Source organism: Tachyglossus aculeatus, chromosome 11, assembly GCF_015852505.1.
Source record: "Tachyglossus aculeatus isolate mTacAcu1 chromosome 11, mTacAcu1.pri, whole genome shotgun sequence".
Lineage (NCBI taxonomy): Eukaryota > Metazoa > Chordata > Mammalia > Monotremata > Tachyglossidae > Tachyglossus > Tachyglossus aculeatus.
This window is the reverse complement of record NC_052076.1, coordinates 50728565-50749997: the sequence shown is the minus strand read 5'-3', so window position 1 is coordinate 50749997 and position 21433 is coordinate 50728565.

Below are 21433 nucleotides of genomic sequence, written 5' to 3'. Positions count from 1 at the left end.
CTTCTCTGAGCCTCAGTTACCTCAATTGTAAAATGGGGATTAAGACTGTGAGCCCCACATGGGACAACCTGATCACTTTGTATCCCCCCCCCCAGCGCTTAGAACAGTGCTTTGCACATAGTAAGCGCTTAACAAATGCTAACATTATTATTATTATTATTATCCCATTCCCTGCAGGGAGAAGGAAAGGGGCAGGGGTTGAGACAGATGTGGCTGGGAGACAGCTGAAGACCATGAGCCCCAGTATTTGCCAATGCACCACACCCAAACCAGATGAGCCCCCTCCATCCCCCACCTTACCTCCTTCCCCTCCCCATAGCACCTGTATATTTGTATATATGTTTGTACATATTTATTACACTATTTATTTTATTTTTACATATTTATTCTATTTATTTTGTTAGACTGCTAGACTGTGAGCCCACTGTTGGGTAGGGACCGTCTCTCTATGTTGCCAACTTGTCATTCCCAAGCGCTTAGTACAGTGCTGTGCACACAGGAAGCGCTCAATTAATACGACTGATTGACTGATGGATGAGCCCAGGCTGCAGGGCACTGTACCCTGAAAGCACGTCTTTACCTTTCCACATCTTTAGATTGCTGGTATCTGCAGTGGTTTGAAGGGAAGGATTCTCTGCCAGAGGTGGTGATGAGAAGCAGCGTGGCTTAGTGGAAAGAGCACGGGCTTTGGAGTCAGAGGTCATGGGTTCAAATTCCGGCTCTGCCAATTGTCAGCCGTGTGACCTCAGGCAAGTCACTTTACTTCCCTGTGCCTCAGTTACCTCATCTGTAAAATGGGGATGAAGACTGTGAGCCCCCTGTGGGGCAACCTGATCACCTTGTAACCTCCCCAGCGCTTAGAACAGTGCTTTGCACACAGTAAGCACTTAAAAAATGCCAGTATTATTATTATGTACCTGAGGACTTCCATCCCAGGACTGTTTATTTAATTTTCTTAACATTATTATCTTGGTTTGTTAACTCTCTTCCTTATTGCTGTTCCTATCCAATCTTATCTTTCTTCATATAAGCACTTAATAAATGCCATTATTATTTATTATTATATCACTATGTACCCCTTTAGGTTGTGCCAATGAATGGGATCTATTATGTGGGATACTGTGCTGCTGGGGGTAGCTGATCCCCCATCATTATTACTACAGCTCTACTGACCACCCAGGGGCTGTTCAGAAATGTGCCAATGAATAACCTTCATGTATTAATAATAACTGAAAATAGTTAATATTTACTAATTAATTGATAATACTTAAGTAACAATCATAATAACACGAAGAAGAATAGTGTTTGTTAAGTGCTCACTATGTGCCAAGCACTGTACTAAGCTCTGGGGTAAATACAAGATAATCAGGTTCCACATGGGACTCACAGTCATAGTAGGAGGGAGAATAGGTATTGAATCCACAGTTTGCATTTTTTACCCCTTTAGGAATTGGGACTTTGTCTGATCTGATTATCTTGTATCTATCTCAGTACTCACCATCGTGCTTGGCAAATAGTAATTATTAAAATCTCATTCCCATCAACCACTGAAGAAGAAGAAAAGGAAGAAGTGGTTGCCTGATGTCAGCCAGCAGCATGGTTCAGTGGAAAGAGCCCGGGCTTTGGAGTTAGAGGTCATGGGTTCAAATCCCAGCTCCTTCAACTGTCAGCTGTGTGACTCTGAGCAAGTCACTTAACTTCTCTGTGCCTCAGTTACCTCATCTGTAAAATGGGGATTAAAACCATGATCCCCCAGTGGGACAACCTTGTAACCTCCCCAGCACTTAGAACAGTACTTTGCACATAGAAACTGTGTAACAAATACCATCAGTGTTATCATTATTATTATCACTATGGTTCAAAACAGGCTCTTCAGGTGAGGGGGCTCAACCCCCAAATCATAATCATCTCATTCGATGAAGAACTTCACCTGGGTCAAGGCTACAGATTTCAATTTGCCTATGGACTGATTTATTCCCAAATCTGTACAGGATCCAAAGGACTTGGATGCTTTAGAGTGCTCCTGCACCCAATTTTGAGTTGGATTTCCACTACCTGTTTTCTAATGGCTCTCCTTTCTGCATTGCCTATGCACTTTTATTTTTTATGGTATTCACTGAGTGCTTACTATATGCCAGGCACTGTACTAAGCGCTGGGGTAGATACAAGCTAATCATGTTCCTCATGGGGCTCAGAGTCTTAATCTCCATTTTACAGATAAGGTAACTGAGGCCCAGAGAATTTAAGTGACTTGCCCAAGGTCACATAGCAGACAAGTGATGGAGCCAGGATTAGAACCCAGGTCCTTTTGATTCTGAGGCCCATGCTCAATCCACTAGGCTTCACTTGGATCTGTACCATTTAAGCCCTTGGTTTTCACTCCACCCCTAACCCCAAAACACTCTGCCATTTCCCTTCTCAGTAATTTACCTCAATATCCATCTCCTTAAGGTCAGGGAATCATGTCTACCAACTCTACTGTATTGGACTCTCTCAAGCAGGGACCTGGGATTCAGAAGGTCATGGGTTCTAATCCCACCTCCGCCACTTGTCTGCTGTGTGGCCTTGGGCAAGTCACTTTATTTGTCTGTGCCTCAGTTATCTCATCTGTAAAATGGGGATTGAGACTGTGAGCCCCGTGTGGGACAGGGACTGTGTCCGACCCCGTTTGCTGTAATAATAATAATAATAACAATGGCATTTATTGAGCACTTACTATGTGCCAAGCACTGTTCTAAGTGCTGCGGAGGTCACAAGGTGATCAGGTTGTCCCATGGGGGGCTCACAGCCTTAATCCCCATTTTACAGATGAGGTAACTGAGGCCCAGAGAAGTTAAGTGACTTGCCCAAAGTCACACAGTTGACAAGTGGCAGAGCCAGGAATTGAACCCATGACCTCTGACTCCAAAGCCCGTGCTCTTTTCCACTGAACCACGCACCTCAGCGCTCAGTACAGTGCCTGGCACATAGTAAGTGCGTAACAAATACCACAGTTATCATTATTACACTGCTTTGTACAAGTAAGCACTCAAAAGATATCACTGATTATTTTTACTGGTATTTGTTAAGTGCTATTTATTCGTATTAATGTCTGTCTCCCCTCTAGACTGAAAACTCATTATGGGCAGGGAAGGTATCTGCCAATTCTGTTGTATTGTACACTCCCAAGTGCTTAGTACAGTGCTCTGCACATAGTAAGCACTCAATAAATACAATTGATTGATTGGTTACTCTGTGGGAGTCAGAGGTCATGAGTGCTAATCCCGGCTCTGCCACTTATCAGCTGTGTGACTTTGGGCAAGTTACTTAACTTCTCCGTGCCTCAGTTACCTCATCTATAAAATGGGGATTAAGTCTGTGAGCCTCACGTGGGAAAACTTGATTACCTTGTATCTACCCCAGTGCTTAGAACAGTGCTTGGCACATAGTAAATGCTTAACAAATACCATGATTATTATTACTCTGTGTTAGGCACTCTAGTAAATGCTGGGGTAGAGACTAGCTAATCAGGTTGGCCAGAGTCCATGTTTCACATGAGGCTCAGAGTATTAATCCCCATTTTACAGATTAGGGAACTGAGGCACAGGAAAGTGAAGTGACTTGTCCAAGGTCACACAGCAGACAGGTTGCAGAATTGGGATTAGAACCCAGGTCCTTCTAACTCCCAGGCCCGTGCTCTATCCACTAGGCCATGCTGCTTCTCTGATTAACTGATAATGGCTACAGTACTGCTGGTCATGGTGTACAAAGGTTATTTTCAATCAGTCGATGATATATATTGAGCGCTTAGTATGGGCAGAGCACCGTACTAAGCACTTGGTAGGGTAAAATATAATGCAGTTGGTAGACACAATCCCTGCCCACAAGGAGCTTACAGTCTAGTGGGAGGAGTTTACAATATAGTGTGGCCATAAATTCCCAGCTGCCCACAAGGAGACTGTTTGTTCAGGTGCAAATTCACTGTACACATAAAAATAATAATAATAATGTTGGTATTTGTTAAGCACTTACTATGTGCCAAGCACTGTTCTAAACACTGGGAGGGGGGATACAAGGTAATCAAGGTTGTCCCACATGGGGCTCACAGTCTTCATTCCCATTTTACAGATGAATGAACTGAGGCACAGATAAGTGACTTGCCCAAAGTCACAAAGCTGACAAGTGGCTTAGTACAGTGCTCTGCACACAGTAAGCGCTCAATAAATACCGTTGAATGAATGGATGAAAAGTGGCGGAGCCGGGATTAGAACCCACGACCTCTGACTCCCAAGCCCAGGCTCTTTCCACTGAGCCATGCTGACGTGCCAGGAGCACTCCCAGAAAAGAGACCTAGGCCATCTTCCCACATAAGATAACCACAAATTCAGTTGCCATAGACGGGATGGAGATTTGGCCAAAGGATGGCAGTCCAGAGAGAGGGAGAAAGAGGAGAGGGGCAGGTAGAGAGGGAGGGAAAAGAAAATGGAGAGGGAGGAAGACAGAAAAGGAGAGAGTGGTAGGGGTGGATAGAGGTGGAGGTAGAGGAGCAGAGTGGGGGAAAGAATAAAGGGAGAGTGGAAAAGGGATGAGAGAGAAAATGCCAGGGCTAGGGAGAGCAAGGAGGAGACATAGGTAGGGGAGAATTTATCTCCCTCCTGTAGTTACTCTTGTCAGACCTCTGCCTTCTGCTCCTGGCCACCACTGCCTAATGCCTCCCAATCTTAGCGCTCAGACAGCATAGAGTAGCTATTTCCACATCCCCCATCTACTCGTTTTTCCTGTGCTAGAGAGGGCTGGGCAGATGCGGCAGGGACTGGGCACCAGTTCTTCCGGAAGAAAGGGTCACTCTCCTTCCACTTCTTCTTCAGTAATTACAACAGCTGCCTCCATTGCTACCCCCAGCTGGGAGCTTCTGTCTGGCCACCCTGGATGAAAATATTTGGACGGCAGGATGCAATCCCCCCAAAAGCATGATCACCCTGCCAAATGTAGATCTCTGATCCCTTTGTTCCAGTCCCATCTAGATCCAGGTTTCACAGCCCCAGAGCTCTGTTTGGGTGGGCCAGGGACAGCCGGGGTGGAATTTAGGGCTTTGTCACCCTCTTTCTGCCTCAAATCCTCCCTGTAACTCTTCTTCTTTGACGTAAGAAAACTCCAAAATATTCAGGCCCTGACAAAGCCTTCTTAGGTGAAAGCAAATGGAATAGTTTAAGCCCCTCTTATTAATGAAATGTGTTCCATCTAAAAAGAAAATGGACATTCACCCCATCTCCCCCTTCAAACAATAACCATTTCTTTTGGCCAAACACAACTTTCATTAAGGCCAGATCGAAGAGCCTCAGACAAGTGGTGATAATTACCGAGTGAATTTCAGGCAGTTGAGATTAGCCACTCCAACTAATTCAGGCCAAATAGCAGTCATAAGTGAAACCATGATTCATCCCAAAGGTGCTCTTAAAATGGAGGCTTCTGACTGTGTGAGAACAGAGACGATCATGCAAAGAGGATCCTAAATCGAATGATACCAAGCTGTACGTTTTTCTCCTTTGGATAGAGTTGAATCATCTTAGTCAGCAAAACTGGGGAAATGGAGGCCCAGTTCTCCGGTCAGGGTTCAGCACCAGTGCATTGGTTGGTGCTGATTTGCTGACTTCCCCTCTCTCACCTCCCCAGTAACTGGATTGAAATCTCTGCACTGAAAAACCCATGACAGATTGGCTGCATCCAGAGAAGGGACAAAGAGAAGGGGTGGGCATAACAGAGTGGGCAGCGAAGGTAGAAGGACTGAAATAAACAACTGCAAGGAGGAAGAGAGGTCAAGGAGGACTGGGCAAAGGAGAGCTTTGGGGGTTTTTTTGTTTTTGTTTTTTAATTCTTTTCACGCCTCCCTCAGCCACGGTTTCCTGTGGGCTTCTCATCTGTCTGCCGTTCTCTCCACCTTGCCTAAGTGCCCACTTGCTGGGCATCGCCTAGCGCAGATTGCCCACGGGCTCCTTTTCCAGATTTTAACAGGGCTCTGGAGCTTGATATTTAAACTTTTGCTCTTAGCCTGACATTTGCCCCATCTGCTCCTTTTTTTTATATTGGACTGGAATGCCGTATCCTCAGGCAGAGGCACACACCAGGAAAACACATTCATTTCCCTAAAATAAGCACAAGAGGAGCTAGAAGATCTAAGCCCCTGTTGTTGGGTAGCCACTCCTGCTGGGCATCTTTATGTTCAAGGACAATGTCCATTGTTAATACATGGGGAGGGCTTTTTCTCTACAAAGGGAGACACTAGATTTCCAAATGAGTTGCCTGAATGTAGATGCAGAAGGGCACATTACATCTGAAAAGTGCAACATATTTTTCCATCTAATTCAAAAATGTGCACGTTAAAGTTAAAGACTTTTCCCGGCTCCTGTTAGTGACAGCCAGAGCTCCCAAAGGGGTGGCTGCCTTCAAAGACAGGTAAATGAGGGCCCATATAAAACAGCCAAGTATTGATGTTGTAGTAAAATTCCAGAAAAATACATTGGCAGACAAGTAAATTTGTCACTAATAATTTAATGTAATTTCCCTAAAATGGAGGTAATAGGTATTCAGGGAATACACCTCCAGGGTTTACATCAAATGTGCATGTGGAAAATCGTGAAATAATATTTTTAAAAAATGTAGATGCTTTGTCTGACATGTTGGTTTATGATGAAAATTATTCTTCCAAAATGAAAACGGGGAGGGGTGAGTGTGTGAATATAAGCTTCCAAATATACACATCTTCTATTTCCCAAACCTTTTCTGGTGGTGACAGTTCAGAAACGGTGACTGACTGGATGCTGGTAACATTTGTTTGCGTTTTATTTCCCCCTTAAAATGATGGACTACAATTACCAAATATTAATGAACCAATCATGTTGCAAATAGTATTTCCTGTGTCACTCTGAGTTATAGAATCTAATATTGGGCTCATTTGAAACATTCCAAAGTTGCATATTTTTTTTTCCCTTTGCAAAGTGACAGCTCAAATTGTGTTTAGTTGCATCCGTCCAACCATGAGCAAATCAAGTATAAAAATTTCATTTTGTCTAAGTGTTAATGCAATTTTTTTAAGCTCATATCCTAGAATGGCTCACTTTGCACCATGCTGGAAGATATTAGATGCTGCTTTAAATACTATTATCAATTATAACATGTTGCTAGAAATTTTTAAAACAGCACTTGTTGGTAACTCAAGCTGAGAAGTTCAGGGAGGGAAAAACCCAGACAGGAAAAAAATCCCTTGGTTTCTTCCAAATGCTCCACTGTTTATGTTTCATATTACAAATCTGCCGATTTCCAGCTATAAATCTGAATTTCATTGCAGATACCATGGATTTAATATGAAAAAAAGACCTGCAGTTTTCTAAGGCAATAAGGAAGGTTGCAGCTGCCACTAGCTTGGCGGCTGGATGGAACAGCAGGAGAACTGAGAGGCTAGAGGGGAGAGGGGGAGGAGGGAGAAAGGGAAAAGGCGAGAAAGAAAGGGGAAAGAGACCCTAAGGTAGAACAACCAAATTTATGAATTGATATGAATGGCAAAATTATAGCATGCCCATCACTTCTTTATAGAAAACTGACAGAGTGAAATGAATTCTGCAGACAATGAAGAATCTATCCACACGCAAAAAAAGAGGCAGTCAAATATGCCAGCTTCATGTGCACGTTTCATCAAAGGTGTGAGTTTAATACGGCTGCTGGAGAAAAGTCTGATCCAATTTAGTAGTGGGTCACAATAAGAAGTCCCTAGCCCCTAATGTAGCTCAGGTTTTCATGTAAGCTTACCTGGTGAAGTTGGACCAAGTGCGATTTGCTGTTTGATGCTCATGTTCTTCCCTCTCCCATTCCACTTCTGCCATCATAACAGTGTGCACATACGCATGCACATACATACAAACATACACACACAAACACACCCTCTTTTACATGCACTTGCGAGGCAATGATTGTGGTAATCAATGCTAATAGCGAAGACTGAAAAATGGTTCTCATAATGCTTAGGTCTCTGAGAAGAAAACTCACCCTTTCTTCGTAGCTTATTCCCTACCTGGTCTTAGAACAAGCTTGAATTTGGGATGGGGAGTCAGAGACAACTCCTTCTGGGCCCTTTTGTGTTATTAAAATGTTATTTAAATTTGCTCTTTCTGTTATAAAAAACATTTGCCTTCTTTACATTTGTCTAACTAAACCAACCAGAAATTTGGAGGTCAGCATGACTTGTGTACAACTTTTATATAGGGGCTCGTCATGGTACTCTAAAGAGGTTTGTATTTTCACTTTCTTCTGAGAAAATCTGGGTAATTTAATCTTTGAATGGCCTTAATACAACATTCAAATCAAAATTGTTCTGCGCAGCACTGAACACATTCTTGGTGCTCAGGAAACGTGTCTACCAACTCAGTTGTATTGTACTCTCCCAAATGTTTACTACAGTGCTCTGCAGGCAATATGCACTCAGTAAATATCATCGATTGCTCAGTACCTGTCAAATACAACTAAAAGGAAAGATAAATCAAGCCAAACTGAAAAGTAAAAAAAAAAAAAAAAAAAGGAAATACAATGGCTTTGGCTCAGGGGCTTACCATCATGAGCCTCAGTGCCCAAGTAGAGTACTGTTCATTAAGATGACACATTTTATGCATAGCAGATTTCCATAAGTACTTCAGAGATACAATTTCTTGACTTTCTATTGTGAATAAAAGAACCTGGAACTGCATAAACTCACTGGGTACAATTCTGCCTTTGGCATTTATGAGACTATTTCTATCCCCATGAGGCAATGACTGGCTCTAATGTCTCAGAGAGGGGACAGAATGGACTCCCTACATTGGCCTTCAAGGTCTGGGAGTGTAAAGGAAAATTCTTTTTTTCTTTCAAAAAGGATAGTGGTGCTGCAGAGAAGCAGTGTTGTGTAGTGGACAGAGCACAGGCCTGAGAGTCAGAAGGACATGGGTTCTAATCCTGGTTCCACTACATGTCTGCTATGTGACCTTGGGCATGTCACTTCACTTCTCTGTGCCTCAGCTACCTCATCTGTAAAATGGGAATTAAGACTCTGGGCCCATGTAGGATAGGGACTGTGTCCAACCTGATTAACTTCTATCTACTCCAGCGCTTTAAATAGTGTTTGACACATAGTAAGCTTTAAGAAGTATTATGATTCATATTATTTCAGAGCATCTTTGTGCAAGGTAAGCAGCACAGCCTTTTCAGAGTTCTAATCCCGGCTTCATGGGGCAAGTCCCTAAATTTTTCTGTGCCTCAGTTTCCTCATCGCTGCTACTTAAACGGCCAGCTTCATGTAGGACAGGGACTGTGTTCAACCTGATTATCTTCTAATAATGATAACAATAATAATTGTAGCATTTGTTAAGCACTTACTATGTGCCAAGCACTGTAATAAGCACTGAAGTGGATACAAGCAAATTGGGTTGGACACAGTCCCTGTTTCACACGGGGCTCACAGTCTTAATCCCCATTTTACAGATGTGGTAACTGAGACACAGCAAAGTGAAGTGACTTGCCCAAGTCCACAGAGTAGACAAGTGGCCGAGCCGGGATTAGAACTCATGAACTTCTGACTTCCAGGCACATGCTCTATCCACTATGCCACGCTGCTGTAACTACCCCAGCACCTCTGTGCCTCAATTACCTCAACTGTAAAATGGGGATTAAGACTGTGAGCCCCCCGTGGAACAACCTGATCACCTTGTAACCTGCCCAGTGCTTAGAACAGTTCTTTGCACATAGTAAGCGCTTAATAAATGCCAATATTATTATTATTATTCTCTGGGCCTCAGTTACCTCATCTATAAAATGGGGATTAAGACTGTGAGCCCCACGTGGGACAACCTGATCACCTTGTAACCTCCCCAGCGCTTATAACATTGCACATAGCGCTTAATAAATGTCACTATTATTATTATTAAGTGCTTCACAGGAACCCTTATCATTACTATTATTATTATTATTATTAATGCAACCAATGGCACATACCAGAGGAATGTGCTGTTTGGAAGGCAGGACACAGGACAGCACTTGGAAACAGTTATGGGAACTATATTCCTGGCGGAGGCAGAAGTGATTCTCTCCTGAAAATCCAGGCATGCACTGGAGCCCTGATTCAGGCAGAGAAATTATAAGGGGCAGGAAAAGAATGCCCTCCATCTGCTTCTCCAGAGGGAGGAATCTTGGGTTCTCAGGATCCAGCTGGGAAAAGTAGGAATCATTATTCTTAGTTCGGACTGACCCATTTGTGAATTTTTGATAATGATTTTGAGAAATTTGCTGCATATAAATATATGTATATAATCACTCACACATGCATGCCTAGACAAGGTTGCAAGGATATCTGCAACTCCTCTACATATCAACACTTAATGATTGAAGTCATTAGTCAAAAATCCCACCCCCAAGCCCTTCATCATCAATGGTAGTTACTGAGTGCCTGTTAAAAGGCTTACCTAAGTGGTTAGGAATTTACAGAAGAAAAAGATGAGGCCCTTGCTATCAAGGAGCTAATGCAGGAGACACAAAACAAGAAGGCAAACAATTATATAAGCACTTTGAGACAAAAATGAGCCCAGAAGTACATAACAAATATGCAAACCCATGCCATATGCACCTTTGGAAATTCATACTTGAGTATCCTTCACAAACCTTCCTCGAAAGACACGATTAAACCTGTTAAATGGCCCCAGTATTCTTGAAAAACATGTTTTATTTTCCTTCTAATCAATCAAATGCACTGAGTGCTTACTGTGTGCAGAGCACTGTACTAAGTGCTTGGGAGTGCACAATACAACAGAGTTGGCAGACACCTTCCCTACCCACAAGGATGAGTTTCTCAGAAACAAAGCTGGAAATTATCTTGAGAGTTCACCTGACCCTATATCCTGCCCTCAGGCCAGAAGATAACTAAAGCAACTAGAAGGGACCATTGCTCTTTTTTATTTTTAGAGATTTATGAGGATGGAGAGTCTATAACCACTTTCGGTAACACTCCAGTACTTTAGCACTCACAGAGTCAGTAAGTTCTTGCTTATGTCCAGCCAAACTTTCTCTTGCTGCAATTTTACCTCTCTATGGAGAGCAATTGGGAAGTGTTCATCTCATAAAAACACTTCCCAGTTTTGAAGACAATTATTAAGTAAACCCTTAACTTTCTTTTCTATGGCCAAAATAGCCTGATTCTTTTACCTTTACCAATAGGAACTATTTTCCAAACCCTTAATCATTTTTGCTGCCCTTGCATACCATCTCCACTTCCTTTCAATTCTTTAAAAACACAGGGATCAAAGGTGGCCCTTAGGCTCTATAGTTTGGGACTGACCAACAACTTTACTTTTAATACTCCAAATGTAACCGTTCATTCATTCAATCATATTTATTGAGTGCAAAGCACTGGACTAAGCACTGGGAGAGTATAGTGTAATAACAAACAGACACATTCTCTGCCCGCAATGAGCTCACAATCTAGAGGACTAGTGCCATGTGCAAAATGAGGAACGAATGATGGACTTTAGAAAAATCAAACATGCATCCTTCCATATTACCTATGTTGTATATGTATAGAATGGACATATTAGAGAGTTCACCCCTCTCACCACAAAAATTCTGCTAAAATGACATTCATTATCTGTACTGAAACCGACATGGCAAACTAAGGTTCAATGCAGCTGTTTCGATTAAAGGAGCAAATTCATTCCTGCAAGGACCACTCACTCTCGCGCTATTTTATGTTTGGCCTCCCAGCCTTCTGAGTGCTTCTTGCCCAGCCAAGCTCATATTGGAAATCAAGAAGAAGAATGCTCACTGCCTGACCCTTCCAATCAAAGTGAAGGCTGCACACTTCTCCAACGAATTGGGCCCTTGTATAATCAGGATTAGCTCCCTCAACTGCCTCAAATTCTCCACTTCCCTTTGGCTGTAAGGGCCTGGTTCTTGGCATTTTTTAATGAAATATGAATTGTGAACACCTGGTGGAGTCTGAACGTCCATGTTCTGTGATCAGACTCTGGCTGTTCCTAATTTACTTGGCCTGAGTCTTAAATACACACTCTTGTTTCAAAGACCAAATACACTATGTTAAAGTAAATTCTTCACAAGCCTGGTATAAACACACAGGTCTCAATTTCAGCCTTGAAATGTAAGGGTCTGTCTTACCACTTGCTTTAGGTTGTTGGGTCACATTTATGTCCCCTAAACAACAAAAGACATATTTTAGTGGGGGTTTTTTTAATGGCTAAGATGTGAGCATCTCAGTTATTGGGAGCAGTGGCGTAGAGAGGGAAATGAATGCCACATCAGAGCGCAACTTCCTCCCCATGTGCAGGAGAACAGAAAAGGAGTGGGAAGAACAAAGGGAAGAGGAGGCTGGTTAGTGAGGCAGGGGGATCAGTTTGCTCAATTCTGTTGATGAGGATGGGTCCTGTGGGCCCCACTTGGTTGGGGTCTGAAGCCTGGGCTACCATGGGGGACTTGAGGGGCACGGTGGGAAGGCAGGGGAGAGTGGCTGCCTGCCCCCCACCCCCTCAACCTGTCTCTGCCCCCCAGTGATTTGATCACTATCCATTAGGTTTTTAGAATCCCACCATTGATGAAGGGGCTGCTCCATAGGTGTATATGTATACCAGCTTGTATGACTTAGTATAAACTCAATTTAAGTTACCTCAGAAATAAGGCATAAATTATAACGTAAAACCAGATGTGTGATGATAGTGAATCTGAAATGCACACATGAATACACAGTTGCCACTAATAGCAGTTACAACTATTGCCTGAACTCTTGTGATAAAGTCTATCCTGTAGGATACAAGGCAAGGGAAACATAAATCCATCTAGAGCCACTGATTTTTCCAGCTACCTTCTGTGTGTGTGGGTGAGCGTGTGCACACAGGCAAAACCATGGATACGTAAATATTTAGAAGAGCACAATCTCCCTTTTCCATATTCTCTGTTCCTGCCCAGTCTCTGAACTGTTTGAACATGGGCCCAGGTAATATCCATCCTTCTGCATACTGTATGAAATTTCAAAGTGAGTAAGCTGGGGATTGCATTGGCTAGATTCAGATGTTTTTCTTCTTATATGGAAAATCAGCTCCTTAAAATTGTATTACTGACGTTTATGATTCATTTTACAAATAGGGCAACTTCCACACATAAATCTGAATTTCATTTAAGATATTGTGGGCTTAATATGAATAAAGCCCTCATGTTTTCCTAGGCAATAAAGAAAGATGCACCTGCCACAAGCCTGATCACTGAATAGAATGGGAGGGGGCAGAGGCTGAGTAAAGGTAGAAAAACAAGAATCATAAATTGATATGAAGAAAAAAAAGCCTGGCACGTCCATCACCTGCTACTGTGAGATGGACATAATGGGATGAATTTAAAGCACGCTTAAAAAGCCGCCAATTTCTCTCCCCTAGCTTGGAAATAATATCAGTTAAAGCAATGATATGGAGAAATAAACAGTAACAGACAACAAGGTGTGCAGTCGGAACAGATAAACTGCAGACTAAGGGTAGAGCGTGAGGGAAGGAAGAAGCAGACAGTTTCTCAGTCACACGAGAGAGGTGTAATGGGGGACAACAGCACGAGTTCTAGAATGCTCTGGATTCAAAAGAAAAAATAAATCCTTAGTACAGTGCTCGGCACACAATAAGTGCTCAATAAATATGATTGAATGAATGAATGAAAAGAAAAAATAACCCACTTATATATTTCTGCATTATTTGTTTAATGTGTCACTAAAACATCCCCCAAACACATCCATCATCTTTATTGCTCACCTCAAGCTTCTCTCTCCATTTGGCCTTGATAGATCTCATGATGTTTCTTTAAAATGGATACTTCCAGGAGCTTTCTTCATCCAGAATGAAATACGGACAATTCAGGGAATTAAGTTATTGCTGCTTCATTGCATATTTAAGCATGAACTCATTTACATATCCTCTTTTCTTTCCTCCTCCTGTCCCTAAATTATTTTAGTGTCATTCTCCCTGCTAGATTTTAAGCTCCTTGAGGGCAGGGATCATTATTAATTCTAGTGTATTCTCCCGGGTGCTCTGCACAATAAATACTGTTCATTAATTTATGCATAATTCAAGCCAAATAAGAACCTGATTTTTATCCCCTCCACGGTTTCAGTTGATAGTATGGCTACCTACATGAGGAAAGTGAAGGAGTGTTATCGGATTACTTTCATTCATTCATTCATTCAATTGTATTTATTGAGCGCTTACTGTGTGCAGAGCACTGTACTAAGCGCTTGGGAAGTCCAAGTTGGCAACATGTAGAGACGGTCCCTACCCAGCAGCGGGCTCACAGTCTAGAAGGGGGAGACAGACAACAAAACAAAACATATTAACAAAATAAAATAAATAGAATAAATATGGTCAAGTAAAATAAATAAATAAATACTAAATAAATCCCGCATTAGAGAAAGTCAAGGCTTTGGGGGGCATTGCTAAATAAATCCCGCATTAGAGGAGAAAGTCGAGGCTTTTGGGGGCACTGAGTCATCCAGAAAGGTTGGATTTCAGGGCTGGAGTGAGATGCTTATGTGTCCAGATGCACCATCTTTAACTTCATGCTTTCCTCTCCATTGCTGTCCAGCCAAGCTGCAGCAACTGAGAAAAGGGCTGACGGCCACAGTGACTCCTGTCCCATTTTTTTACCTCATGCTGCCCCTAAGTGAGGGTAGGGGAGTTAGGGTGCCAGCTGGACAGCCCTGGACATTGGCAGGACAGGGTGAAAGAGCGGTTGTTGGTGGTGACCAAGGTCTCCTCTTCCCTTGCAGCTCAAGGATGTGAAACTTCAATCCCTGCACCCACAACTAACGAAATGGCAACCACATCTTTTGCTCAGTTTTGTGCTTGGTAAATTCACCGGCTAATTGTTTCACTCTTTTTTTATGGTATTTGTTAAGTGCTTACTATGTGCCAGGCACTGTTCTAAGTGCTGGGGTAGACACAAGGTCGCCATGTTGGACAAAGTCTCTGTCCCACATACAGCTCACAGCCTTAATCCCCATTTTAAAGATGAAGTAGCGTGAGAAGCAGCGTGGCTCAGTGGAAAGAGCATGGGCTCTGGAGTCAGAGGTCATGGGTTCAAATTCCAGCTCCGCCAGTTGTCAGATGTGTGACTTTGGGCAAGTCACTTAACTTCTCTGGGCCTCAGTTACCTCATCTGTAAAATGGGGATTAAGACCGTGAGCCCCCGTGGTACAACCTGATCACTTTGTAACCTTCCCAGCACTTAGAACAGTGCTTTGCACATAGTAAGCACTTAATACATGCCATTATTATTATTATTATTATTATTATTATTAAGTACCTGAGGCACAGAGAAGTTAAGTGACTTACCCAAGGTCACACAGCAGACAAGTGGCAGGGCCGGGACTAGAATCCAAGTCCTTCTGAGTCCCAGGCCCATTCTCTATGTACTAGGCCATGCTGCTTCTTAACTATAACTACTTGGCTGCAACCTTACGGTATCTAATAAAATATATACATTTTAATAATAGATTATTCATGTAAAAATATGTATGCTTAATGTATGCAGAAGCAGCACGGCCTAGAGGAAATATCAGACAGCTGTAAGAGGGTCAAGGTTCGAATCCCAGTTCTTCCACTTATCTGCTGTGTGACCTTGAGCAAGTCATTTAATTTCTCCATGCGACAGTTCCCTCTTGTGACAAAATAGGGATTCAGTACCTACTCTCCTTCCTACTTAGTCTGTGAGCCCCATGTGCAATATGATTAACTTGTGTCTATCCCAACGTATAGTACAGTACTTGGCACATAGTAAGCACTTAATACCACTATTATTAATTATAATGAATATAATGATATAATAATAATAACAATTCCTCACCACACTGTGAGAAAAGAGGACGGAAAGAGAGAAGGAAAAGGAAAGAACTCAAGGCATATTCCTTGTCTAAGGGCCCTGGTAAAGGACAGCTGTGGGGAACTATGGCCGAGTAGCAGTAGCCATGAAAGGGGCAATGGGGGGGGGGGGGGGGTGGCCAAAGAGAACTAATCCGAGACCAGGGAAAAAGAGGCAGAAGGGCCGATAAGAAAGTTGGCTTATGTGAATCAGACTCAGATGACCTTTCCCTGATCTCATTTGAGCCGGAGCAAGATCCAGAGCTGAAGAGCCTCATTCTTTTCAGCTAATTCCTCTACTCCTCCCTAAAACTCCTCCATCTGGTTTTCAATCCACCTACCCCTCTCTCCCAACACACATACACACACACACACAAATCACTTCTTAACAGGATCAGTATAGCAGATGTTGACGGGTCACTATCCTGCCGAGTTGATATATATTACGCTAATCAATTGATCTATCATATTTATTGAGCACTTACTGTTGGCAGAGCACTGCACTAAGTGCTTGAGGAGTACAATATAACAGATTTGGTAGACATGTTCTCTGCCCACAAGGAACTCAGAGTCTAGAGTAGACTAATGCAGCAGGAACAATGGACAGAGTGGATCACTAGGAAACAGTGACCAGAACTCTAGTCCCAAGAAAGTGGTGAACAGGGGTGGAGGGCGGGACTGTAGATTGCTATGCTTTTCTTTAGCTCTAAGTTTAGGAAAGAGTGGAAAGAAATGTTAGATTTACAAAATCAACAGAGAAAGCAACAGTATGCATCCCATCCCTATTGACTTGAGGTCAATAGCATGTCCTCTGTTCCTTGAGCTATGATACATGGTAACTCAATCAGAAAATTCTGACAAATCAGATCTTGTTGCTCCCTCAGAACAGCAGGAAAAAGAGAGGGCCTTCCAAGAGTGGTTTCAGGGAAAAGTGACAGGGAATTTCTCCATGAGATCGCCATGTTTCAATCTGTCCGTGGGTCCATGGACAGAGTGGGTGAGGTAGAGAGCAAGAAGGGGCCAACAGGGTGGGCTTCCCCATAGTCAGGGCTGTTCCTGGTCCTTCACCCCTCTCCTACCCCCAAGTTTCCCTGGGTCAACATTCTCAGGCCTCCACAATGTCTGGTCTATCTCTGCTGTGAGTCTTGCCCCACTGCTATACCCTCCCTACAGTCCTCATCCTTTGATAGGTCCCTTAGAAAATATTCACACTCACGCACACACAAACACATTTTGCATTCATATTTTACCGGGTACAGCAAGTCACTAATAAGTCCATTTTTTTTTCCAAGTTGACACAAACCAACAACAGCCAGGAAATTGAAAGTTCAAGCTGATGCATCATGTTGAACTCACACCAAGGCAGAAAAAAGGGCAGAATGGCCCAAGTTAGGGACAGTGTCAGACCTAACTTTTAATTTCCTGCATGATATCAGGTAGAATCACAATAATACTGTTATTTAAATATATTTCTCTGAATCTAATTTCTTCTGGAAAGAATAAATTCTCTGCAAAATATCTGTAGCTGAGCTAGATTTAGACTATATTTTCCTTTTTCTTTTTCAAAACATGCACATATGACTTGATTATTTCTATGGGGTAAGTGTATTCCTTTTTGCTATACTTAACCAACCAGGAGTCTGTCAGATTCATTGAACTGATTAATTTTTTTTTTCCTTCGGAATTTAAAAGCCAGAGGATTGGCCCTGCAATTGTTTAAAAAGGGCAAATTGGTTTGCGTTATCACATTTATCAGCATAAAAACCATCTTTTTCCTTTCCCAATTTACCAGAGATACTATCCTATATTCTCTGGTAAAGAGTGAAGCTCTCCCACGTTGAGGAGAAAAAAAGACAAGTAGAATTGACTGTTCTGGACAGAGCAAAAGCACAAATGTGGTTCTTGAGGCCATGTCACCTGTGTGAGGAAGAGCAGTGATCTGCAGCAGTAAGGAGAGGACAGCACCAGAACTGTCATCGTGCAGAAGTGGTTTAGAGGCAAAGACTGGGCTCTTAAACCTCCTTTGTGAGTCCTCAAGTGGGTTGTTTTGCTTCAAAGGCATGGGCACTTTATTTTTCCCTCCAGAAGAATAGATGGTCTCTCAGCTGCCTTTGGCTATTGGGATCACCCTCTTATTATTATTATTAATCATATTTACTGAGCGCTTACTGTGTGCAAAGCACTGTACTAAGTGCTTGGGAGAGTACAATATACCATCAAACACATTCTAGACTGTGAGCCCATCGTTGGATAGGGATTGTCTCTATTTGTTAAAGAACTGGACTTTCCAAGTGCGTAGTCCAGTGCTCTGCACACAGTAAGCACTCAATAAAAACGATTGAATAAATTCCCTTCCCACAGCGAGCTCACAGTCTTCTGGAAACATTAACACTGGCTTCACAACACTGTACTCTCCTGTTTCTCCTTGGATCTCTATGACTTCCCCTTTTCAGGCTCTTTCATGGGCTGCTCCTCTGCTTCCCACCCCCTATCTTTCGGAATCTCTCAAGGCTCAGTTCTGAGTCCTCTTTTATTCTCCATCTACACCCAACCCCTTGGGGAACTCACTGAAGCCCTGTGGCATCAACTATCATCTCTACATGGATGACTTACCAGTCTAACGCTGTAGCCTGGATTTGTCTCCTCTTCTCCAGTCTTGTATTTCCTCCTGCCTTCAAGACATCTCTACTTGGATATCCTCCTGACATCTCAAACTTAACATGTCCAAAACAGAACTCCTTAACTTCACACCCAAACCCTGTCTCCCTCCTGAATTTCTCATCACCATAGATTGCACCACAATCCTCCCTGTCTTACAAGCCCAGAACCTTGGTATTATTCTTGACTTAGCTCTCTCATTCAATCCATATATTCAATCTGTCATCAAATTGTCAGTTCTACCTTAATAATATTTCTAAAATCTGCCCTTCCCTCTCTATCCAAACTGCTACTATGCGTTATCCTATCACGCTTTGAATACTTGCTGACCTCCCTGCCTCCTGTCTCTCCTCACTCCAGTCCATAATTCACTAGGCTGCCTGGATCATTTTTCTACAAAAGCATTTACTTCATGCTTCCCCATTCCTCGAGAACCTCCAGTGGTTGCTCATCCACTTCCCTTCAAAGACCTACTAAGAGCTCACCTCCTCCAGGAGGTCTTCCCAGACTGAGCCCCTTCCTTCCTCTCCCCCTCCTCATCCCCCTGCATTACCTCCTTCCCCTCCCCACAGCACCTGTATATATATATACAGGTTTGTACATATATATATATATATATATATATATATATATATATATATATATGTTTGTACATATTTATTACTCTATTTTACTTGTACATATTTATTCTATTTATTTTATTTTGTTAATATGTTTTGTTGTCTGTCTCCCCCTTCTAGACTGTGAGCTTGCCGTTGCGTAGGGACCGTCTCTATATGTTGCCAACTTCTACTTCCCAAGCACTTAGTACAGTGCTCTGTACACAGTAAGCGCTCAATAAATACGATTGAATGAATGAATGAATGAATCCTGGTGAAGGGAGGTGCATGTACATGGACACACATGTACACACACACACACACACACACACACTCTCTCTCTCTCTCTCTCTCTCTCTCTCTCTCTCTCTCTGCTAGGCCAGACCACAGCCCCTGCTGTTCAGAATGACAGCCAGCCAGCCCTCATGGAGTTAGTATGTAGTCCCGGGACTGCAAAGTCCTAATCCTATTCAGCTCACTGGCAACTCCACTTCAAGTCACAAAGGGGGACCATGAACTGCAGATGCCACCTAGAAATGTTCAGCTCCTAATATACCTTAATTTAGCACAGGGCAATGGGCTTCCAGCATCATCGTTCAATAGAGAAACATACACTTTACAAAGGCGAAGGATGTCTTCCATGCTGGTAGGTTTAGGGACTCTATAGATTACATTTGTACGGAAGTATTCTTCTAAATTCAAAAAAAGAGGAAGGAAAGGCTCCAAATCTACCAGTACATTACTCGTTTTCACTCGCACCCATTTTGATCAAGGTGACTGCAGTCGAAACATGAAATGGCAGAGGGGGAGTTGAGTTTCAGTATTATATGGGCCAGTCAGGCCACACCCCCTCTATTTCCAGGCTTCTCCAGTTGGGGATGGAGAGGCTGTGGCTACTGGCAAGCACGGTGGCTGCAGTGTCACACCATTACTGCCCATGAGTTGAACAATCAGGATTATTTCAATGGCCCACAAAAGACAACTATTCATGGAACCTTCACTGCCACCGCCACCACCCCGCCTCCATCATCAAAAGCATTCATTGCGGGCCTTCAAGGAATCAGAATGAAAATTGTGATGAGGCTCCTGAGATGGACTGCAGCACTTCCATTCTTTTCAGAGCCTAATAGGCTCCCAAGTGGGGTGTCCTTAAGGGCAGGGTGCAAGATGCTTTTTCCCTTTACCTGGAAGCAGGGAGAGAGTCTCTATTATTCTTTTTACTTTGGTCTAACTTGGAGTTTTCACAAAACCCCAGTCATCCAGAGTCCGAAGTGAGTGAGCACAATTTGGTAATCTGAAAAACTGCAGTGTCAAAAACAGCAGGTCATTTCCCTCTCCCAATTAAGTCATTTTCACGGCGATGGGTTTCTTTTCCTCCTGCAATAGGACAACATCAGGGGGTCCAGCCTACCTTCTTCCTTAGAAAGGTTCAACTTCACACCGATACACTTCGAAAGGTGGATGGAATTTAGAGTCTGCCCTAGGGGGTTCTGGAGAAAGAGGCAGGGAGAGAGCCAGGAATGTGTCAGACAAACGGACCTACTTTGCCAGTGTCCACTGAAAGGAAGAAATGACAGATGACACACCCAACCTAACACCTGTATAATATCTCCAGAGGACAAGCCAAGATGGAGAACCCAAATATTGGTTTAAACCATACCAGTGTTAGAAGAATATAAAGCAATACTTGCCTGGAAGCGGGAAGCCTTTTCCTGAGTTGTAGACATCAGAACTACCAAGCAGTAAAGTGATGAGAAGGAAGATGAGACTTCTGGCAGGCCTCACCATCAGAACAGAATTTCCCCACCAGATAGTTGGCCCCAGCTTAAGGAGAAGTCAGATTTTTTTTATTTTACCCCTAGTGAATATGTTCCAAAGCCATTAAACGCGGAAAAGGCCCAGGCCTATTAAAAACCATAACAATGAAATATCCTCTGTGATTTTTGCTTTCCAAAATCATTTCCTCAAAAAAGTGTTGTGCTAGTTTCTCATTAAAAAGCCGCTTACTTGTAAAAGAGGTAGTGGCTTTCAGGGTTAAGGAAAATGCCAATTCAAGCTGCCATCCCGTTTCTTGCGTAATCTTGTAAAAGTTTCCTTGCAAAAAAGGAATTCAATAAATTCAGGCTACAGTCTTTATGCCGGATAATTATGCGGAGGAATGAGGGAGGGAGCTTTCAAGTATTTTTACTGGTGGAAACAGGCATGCGTTGCACTATACAAAGGAAAGTACTGAAGTATAATTCACTGATATTTCTTCTTTTCCAAAGCCAGGAAGGGAGGTCATCC